The following is an 8,231-nucleotide window of genomic DNA, read 5'->3' as shown; positions in this document are numbered from 1 at the left end:
GCTGATGCACATGTGGCCACACTCCACAAAATATGCGTATGTGTCACGACGCACGTCGGTACAACCAGAGAGGAACCTGAGAGCGGTTACGGCCAAGGTCCGTGGATTGGCGTTGGAGGGGAAGGAAGGTCGTTGCATAGCCGCCATTTTCGAGACAGCGAGTCACTGTTAGTGTATGTACGTAGATAGTAAGGTACTACAGCTATTAGTTGTGTGAGTGAGCGAGTGTGCAGTAAAAGTATGGCCGCCGCCATTTTCGTTCCACATCGTTGAAGTGGATGCAACGACCTTCCTTCCCCTCCAACGCCAATCCACGGACCTTGGCCACGGCGGCCTTTTTCCTATAACGCTTTGAAACTCCCGTACACTAGTGACGCACATCTATTCTGGTCAGAATGGGAACTACGTGTCACATCCATTTTGCAACCCGCCGTTAAAAACAATGTGGATGTTAGCACGGACAACAACCCACATCCATCTCTCAGAAATGGATGTAGGTTGTTGTCCGTGCTAACATCCATTTTGCTGCAAATAAAATCTGACGCGTATCGCGTATGTTGCATCCAGAACAGGGGTCGAGAATGTGCACAAATGATTAATTACGTCTACTTTCGCGTAATTTTTTATTTATTATAGTCTGAATTATTTACATTAACATTGATATTAATACATATCAATACGTTTATGCCCATATTTTGCACAATCATATTTTTACTTAAAAAAGATGTTTAATAGTAACAGAGAGAATTTGGTTCTTTAATAAAGAAACATTCATTTTACGCAGTACTTAAAAAATAACTGTAATTAACATCGCATCATATGATGAAGAAGAAATAAATGTCTTTCCACGAATAAATATACCATCTTTTTATTTTTACATAATTCTTTATTATTTAAATGTCTTCAAATTATGCTTTTGAAAAAATTAGCTTTTTTAATTTTTTTAAATCTTGACGCAACTCTCTCTCTCTCTCTCTCTCACTCTTTCTCTCTTTCTCTCTTTCTTTTTTAACGTGATTGTCCTTTAATTGTTTAGGCCTTCAGTTAGAGAGAGAAAGCATCGCGGTGATAGACATGGAGCAAGCGGCGATGTTATCTCTATGGATACCCTCCTCTTCACTCTCCTCTCGACAATTCTCGTTTTCCGTGCTACGTTTAGGCTGTAAAATTCAGAAAGAGGATTTCGGTCGATTTCTGCGCAGGGACGTAGAGAGACTAGAAAGCGCCCACTCTTTTTTTATTATGTTACAATGGCATATACATGCATACGCATGATTTACAAATGACAATACGCGCGATTAATATGGCACAATAAATAATAATGATAATAATAATAATAATAATAATAATGTAATAAAAATCAATGAAATATATGGATACTTGAGTATTATTTTTATTCTCTAACTTACAAACGTGAAGATTATTGATCTGATTTTAATACAACCTTTCAACAGTTTTTACGAAATATCACGTAAAGATTAATCAAAACTTTACAAAAAAAATTAATTAAGAATTATATAATAATATACGATATAAGGTATTAAAGTGTTAATCAGTAAAGTAACGGATTTTAATCAAATTCTTCTCGATATTAATCGATGGCAATTGTGGAAATGATGGAAATGGGATGGCAATGGGATGGAAATATTGGAATGAATGCAATGATGTTAATGGAATGGCAATAATGGAAATGATGACAATGACAATATATATAGCCTGACGGCAATGACGACAATGGTGGAAATGATGGCAATTATGACAATGTTCTCGATTGTTAATGATGGCAATGGAATGGCAATATGGAAATAGAATCGCATAATGAAATGAATGCAATGATGGAAATGTTATCAAAAAAATGGCAATGATGGCAATAATAAAAATGGTGGCAATGTTGGCAGTGGCGGCAATGGCGTAATAATAATGGCAATGATGAAAATGGGATGACAATGATGGCAACGATGGCAATAATGACAATGATGGAAAAGATGAAAAGTAGGCCATCCCATTAGATGGCAATGATGGAAAGAATGCAATTATGGAATGCAATTATCGATTCCTGAATGACATGAGCTTGCTGCTGTATTTGGTCTGCAGCCATATAATATTTCCATTTCATCATAGAATGGACAACGTTTAGTTGCAGCTCCACTAACATTATTATCTCTTTAGCATTTAAAGTATGCCAGTTTTAAATTTTTTAATTTTAGCTTTATCTGCTCTGCAGTTTTATTGTAACCTCTTTGTTCCATTTCTGAAACAAGTAGCCGGAAAATTTCAACATGTTTATGTCTTTTTCCATCCATTGATAATATTTGTTTTTCTGTGCATAATTCTAAAAAAACACGCGTCTCCTCTTCTTCCCAATTTTGTCTTTTTTTACATGTTATATTAATTATCGCAGATTTATTCTCACAAGACGAAGACATTATTAACTATTAACTGAAGAAAACTTGAGAAAACTAAATCGCCTATTACATAATACGGAAATGTTTACACCGTTACAAGTGTGCTGAAAATGCATACTATTTTGATACGATACGTCTGTTTGATTTGTATCGTACCAGACTATACGTCATCGTTTAGACCATCGAATTAAATTAATTTAGTACGTATATTGTACTTAGTACGCGTATCTAACAACCGGTCTAAACTAAGCCATTGCCATCAATGCCATCATTGCCACGATTGCCGTCATTATCACAATTGCCATCATTGCTATCATTGTCACAAATGCCACGATTTCTGCTACTGCTATCATTGCCATCTTTTTGATAACGTTACCAAGCATTTATTCCATAATGTGCCATTCCATTTCCATATTGCCATTTCATTGCCATCATTAAAATTATCGAGAACATTGTCCTAAGATAGCCAGGCTATAGGCTGACTAATAGCACTGATGTCAATCATGTGCATTGTTGAAATGTTGAAATGAATGCAATGATGGCAATGGGATGGCACTGTTGAAATGAATGCAATGATGGCAATGGGATGGCAATGTTGAAATGAATGCAATGATGGCAATGGGATGGCGACGATGGCAAAGATGTCAATGATGGCAATAATGGGAATGATGGCAATTGTAGAAATGACGGAAATGGGAATGATGGAAATAATGGAATGAATGTTATGATGGCAATGATGAAAATGATGGCAATAATGGGAATGATGGCAATAGTGGTAATGATGGGAATGTTGTGAATGAGAGACTATCTCACATATTCCAAGCAGAACAGGGAGTCCACCACTACATCAAAATAATATTAAAATGATCATTAAAAGTCACTTTTCGATCAATTAAGATTTGATGTCATTTTCACTTACTGTTCTGCTTGGGATTAATCTTTAGCGGACAAATGGTGAGAAAATCGACCAGAGACCTTTAGTCGATTTTTTGACAAAAACTTGACGAAAAATGATGAATTTTTTCAAAATTAAAAAAATCTTGGAAAAAATTAACTTCTGACATTTCGTATACGACAGGCGAAAGGGCTATTAAAACGCGGAATGGTCCATAAAATTTTGGTAACAATTTTTCCGTAATGCTTTGAGCCGCGGACGATAGGACGTGGTATCTCTTCAAAACGAAGCTCCCACTACAAAAACTGTACCACGCCGACGCTGATTATAATACATAACTTGTTTTTGGTAGGCTTGCTCGAGATTTTCCGATACCCATTCAACACACGCATACATTGTGACCGATATTTTGCCACTATAATGACACGAATAATCTTTAGCGGAAAAACGGTGAAAGATAGTGCAACTTTGGTCAAATTTTTGACAAGAATAGATGTCAGAAGTGAATCCTTTTTCAAGTTCTTTTTAATTTTGCAGAAATTCAGTCGACTATCACTAACGCCAAAATTGCCATCATTCCCACTATTGTTATCATTTCTATCATTGCCATTTCCATTGCCGTCGTAATAGTGACAATACGATTGCCCGATCATCATCGCCATCATCGCCATCATCGTCATCATCGCCATCATCGCCATCATCATCGCCATCATCGCCATCATCATCGCCATCATCGTCATCATCATTGCTATCATCGCCATCATCATCAATATCATCGCCATCATCATCGAGATCATCGCCATCATCGCCATCATCGCCATCATCGCCATCGTCGCCATTATCGCCATCATCGCCATCATCGTCATCATCGCCATCATCGCCATCATCATCGCTATCATCACCATCATCGCCATCATCGCCATCATCATCGCCATCATCGCCATCATTGCCATCGTCGTCATCATCGCCATCATCGCCATCATCGTCATCATCATTGCTATCATCGCCATCATCATCGAGATCATCGCCATCATCGCCATCATCGCCATCATTGCCATCATCGCCATAATCGCCATCATCTCCATCATCGCCATCATCACCATCATCGCCATCATCGCCATCTGTCGTTATTGTGAGATACAATTGATGTGCAGGGAACCGTGCAAAAATCAGGGAATCTTGAATCGGACCAATTGAGATAGAAATGCAACTTGAACTTTTATTTAAATTATACTCAATGTACTCTCAATGGGCTAGCGCCTGCAACAAGAATACAAGTAATTCATTTCTTGCAAACTAAACTAAAAATATTGCAACTTAGTAATTAAAAGAATATTACCTGCTATGCACTTGCACGTATAAAATTTTGATTTATCGCGCTTACGATTAGACAAAGAAGAAGAAGAACGATCGTACACACAGTGCATAGAGATACAACAGTACGCTAAATAGTCTCACGAACTAACAAAGAACTACTTATCATCGCCATCTACAAACACTTAAACCCAACACTCCTCCTTAAGTAGTTTCTTTCTTAAGTACAGGAAGGGACCTTTACTCAAAGGTTTTGTAAAGATATCAGCAATTTGTTCTTTGGACTTAATATATACAGGACTTACAGTATTGTTTATATGTTCATTTATAAATTTACGTTTAATTTCTATATGCTTTTTACCATTAGTAACCTTCCCTTCTTCTGTATTTTCTAACATGTGAATAGATGCCTTATTATCTATATATATATTAGTAGGTTTCGATTCATTTTGCAGTTTTAACTCTTCTATAACTCGTCGTATCCAACAAACTTTTTGTATGCCCAATGTTACAGCACGATATTCTGCTTCAGCCGACGATATTGCAGTTATCTTCTGCTTCTGAGTTAACCACATGATAGGACTGCCGTTGTCGACTAGCAATCCACTTGTAGAGCACATATCAGCACCTCCTGAACCCCCGTAATTTAAGTCTGTACGAGGTGTGTTCAAAAAGTATCGCGAATTTTGTGTTTTTTCAAAAATTATTTATTTATTCATGAATATCTATTTTGTCCCCTTCAAAGTAATCCCCATGAGATATTATACACTTGTGCCAACGGTTTTTCCAATCTTTGAAGCACTTCAAAAAATCATTTTTTTTTATCTTGTTCAGCTCCTCCTTCGATGCCGTCTTTATCTCGTCAAGCGTAGCGTAACGTCGTCCTTTCATGGGCCTCTTCAGTTTAGGGAACAAGAAAAAGTCATAGGGGGCCAGATCTGGGGAATACGGTGGCTGCGGCATCATTAGTGTGTTGTTTTTGGCCAAAAAGTCGCGCACAAGCAACGATGTGTGAGCAGGGGCGTTATCGTGGTGCAAAAGCCAATTTTTGTTCTTCCACAAATCCGGGCGTTTCTGGCGGATTGCTTCGCGCAAATTGCGCATAACTTGCAAGTAATATTCCTTATTGACCGTTCTACCCTGTGGCAAGAACTCATGATGCACCACGCCCCTGCAATCGAAGAAAACTGTCAGCAAAACTTTCACATTCGACCGAACTTGGCGCGCTTTTTTCGGTCTTGGTTCGTGCGGCAGCTTCCATTGAGATGATTGAGCTTTGGTTTCCACGTCATAACCATAAACCCACGATTCATCACCAGTTATGACCCTCTGGAGCAAATTTGGGTCGTCGCGGACAGAGTCCAACATCTCATTAGCAATGTTCATGCGATGCTGTTTTTGGTCGCAATTGAGCAATTTTGGTACGAATTTCGCGGCGACCCGTCTCATGCCCAAATCATTGATAAAAATCGAATGGCACGAGCCAATCGATATGTTTAGGTCCTCAGCAACTTCTCTAACGGTGATTCGACGATTGGCCAATACCATTTTCTCCACTTCATTAATTTTTTCGTCTGTTGTTGAAGTGCTCGGGCGTCCGGCACGCTCTTCGTCGTTCACATCTTCTCGGCCTTCTGAGAACATTTTGTACCACCGATAAACGTTGCTTCGGTCCAAGGTAGCTTCTCCGTATGCCACAGTCAACATTCGGAATGCATCCGCGCACTTAATTTCGTTTTTCACACAAAATTTGATACAGGTTCTTTGATCCATTTTTTTGAATAGGTAAAAATCGAAGACGATCCAAAACACGTGCAAGCAAAGCAGCTGTCAACAATTAAGTGAACATTCAAAATGGCCGAGCTTGTCGGCATAAGTGAGAGACATGAGTACCAACATAACGCCACAAAAAGATCGAAATTCGAATATACGTAACCCGCGAAAATTCAAAATTCGCGATACTTTTTGAACACACCTCGTATACATACGTAACTCCGTGTTTCCGTTGAAGAAAATGCCATAATTATTCGTTCCTCGTAGATATCTGAATATGCGTTCAATTATTTTCCAATGACTGACCCTTGGCTTATTGATTTGACAATTTACATAGTTGACCGCGTAGCTTATGTCTGGTCGAGATATGGTACTGAGATATAACAGACATCCCACTGCTTCACGAAAAGGTTTGTTAGACACTTGATCATTTGTTACTTCGTTTGTCATCATTCCTGGTTCCATTGGAGTACTGGCTTCATTTGCTTCATTAAAGCCAAACTTTTCTAAAATTTTGTCAGTGTATCCTGGTTGGTTGACAAATATGCCATACTGTAGGAAATTTATTTCCATACCGACATATTTCAATTTTCCATATTTTGGATTTTTGGACGTGACTTCAAAATTTGCAGATAGATTAATCAAGAGTTGATCCAAATCCTGGTGATTTTTACTTACGATGAGTCCGTCGTCAACAAACAGCTATTATTACAGTTCTCTTTGCGTTGTAGAACAAACAAGGATCATCATCCGTCGCTTCAAAATTTAATGTTTTCAAGTAACTTGTAAATTTTACATTCCAAGATTTAGGTGCTTGCTTTAGACTGTATAAACTCTTCAATAACTTGCAAACTCTTCCAGATCCGTCATCATAACCTTGAGGTTGTGACATATATATGTCCTCAGTAAGATCTCCATTCAAGAAGGCAGTTTTAATGTCAAAAGTCCTTACATGTTTGTATTCTTTTACTGCAAAACTCAATAGTAATCTGATGGCATGTCGAACCACTGGCGAGAAGGTTTCAAAATAATCAGTGCCTTGCTGTTGATCATATCCACGTGCGACCAGGCGAGCTTTCATTTTTCCATCATCCTTAATTCGAAATACCCAACGATTACTTAGTGCTTTGCGACCTTCTAGCAGTTCAGTCAGTGGCATGTATGTGTTTTGTCCAATGAGTGCATTTCATCGTCCATTGCATGTTTCCACTTTGGATTGTTTAAAGCATCCTTGACCGATATCTCTTCCACGTCTCCGATTAATGCCATTAGATTTGAAGCACATGGATCATATCTGTTGGGTGGCTTTAGAAGTTTTCTGTCTCGTAGTCCTCGCTGTAGTACATCTTGAGATTGAATTTCACCTTCATCGAAAATTTGTAATTCTTCGTCCACTTCATCAATGCTGGCAAAGCTTTCTTTATCGCTTGACTCTGTATCATGATTCTCCTCCTGTTGATTGACATGCTCCTCTTTTTCAGAATTTTTGATGTGTTTTTCTTCTTTCAGGCCTTTTGGTTTTCTATTAAGAAAGATTTCCGTCGAGTTTAGGTTTTGATTCAATTTTTCATCAAAAATAACATCGCAAGATATTTCTATTTTTCTTTTATCTGAAACATATATACGATAATCTGTTTCTTCAAGATCATAACCGACAAAGATGCCTTTCTGACTTTTCTTATCCAACTTCTTACGATCCTTATTTGGTATGAGTATGTAGCATTTACAAACAAATGGCTTCATAGACTTGATACTCATATGACGTCCAAACCAAAGTTCAGCTGGACTTTTACCTTTGACCGAGCTGGTACCTGTACGATTTATGATAAACACAGAATAATTCA

At 38.0% G+C, this 8,231-nt stretch overlaps 1 protein-coding gene across 3 annotated transcripts in view; it reads right to left on the bottom strand.

Moving 5' to 3' along the window:
- Positions 1–8,231, bottom strand: part of LOC120356747 (TBC1 domain family member whacked-like) — a 512,462-nt gene that overhangs the window by 179,588 nt on the left and 324,643 nt on the right. The gene's annotated exons all lie outside the window — the stretch shown is intronic.

Source organism: Solenopsis invicta, chromosome 9 (genome assembly GCF_016802725.1).
Source record: "Solenopsis invicta isolate M01_SB chromosome 9, UNIL_Sinv_3.0, whole genome shotgun sequence".
Classification (NCBI taxonomy): domain Eukaryota; kingdom Metazoa; phylum Arthropoda; class Insecta; order Hymenoptera; family Formicidae; genus Solenopsis; species Solenopsis invicta.
This window is presented reverse-complemented; position numbering and strand designations above follow the sequence as displayed.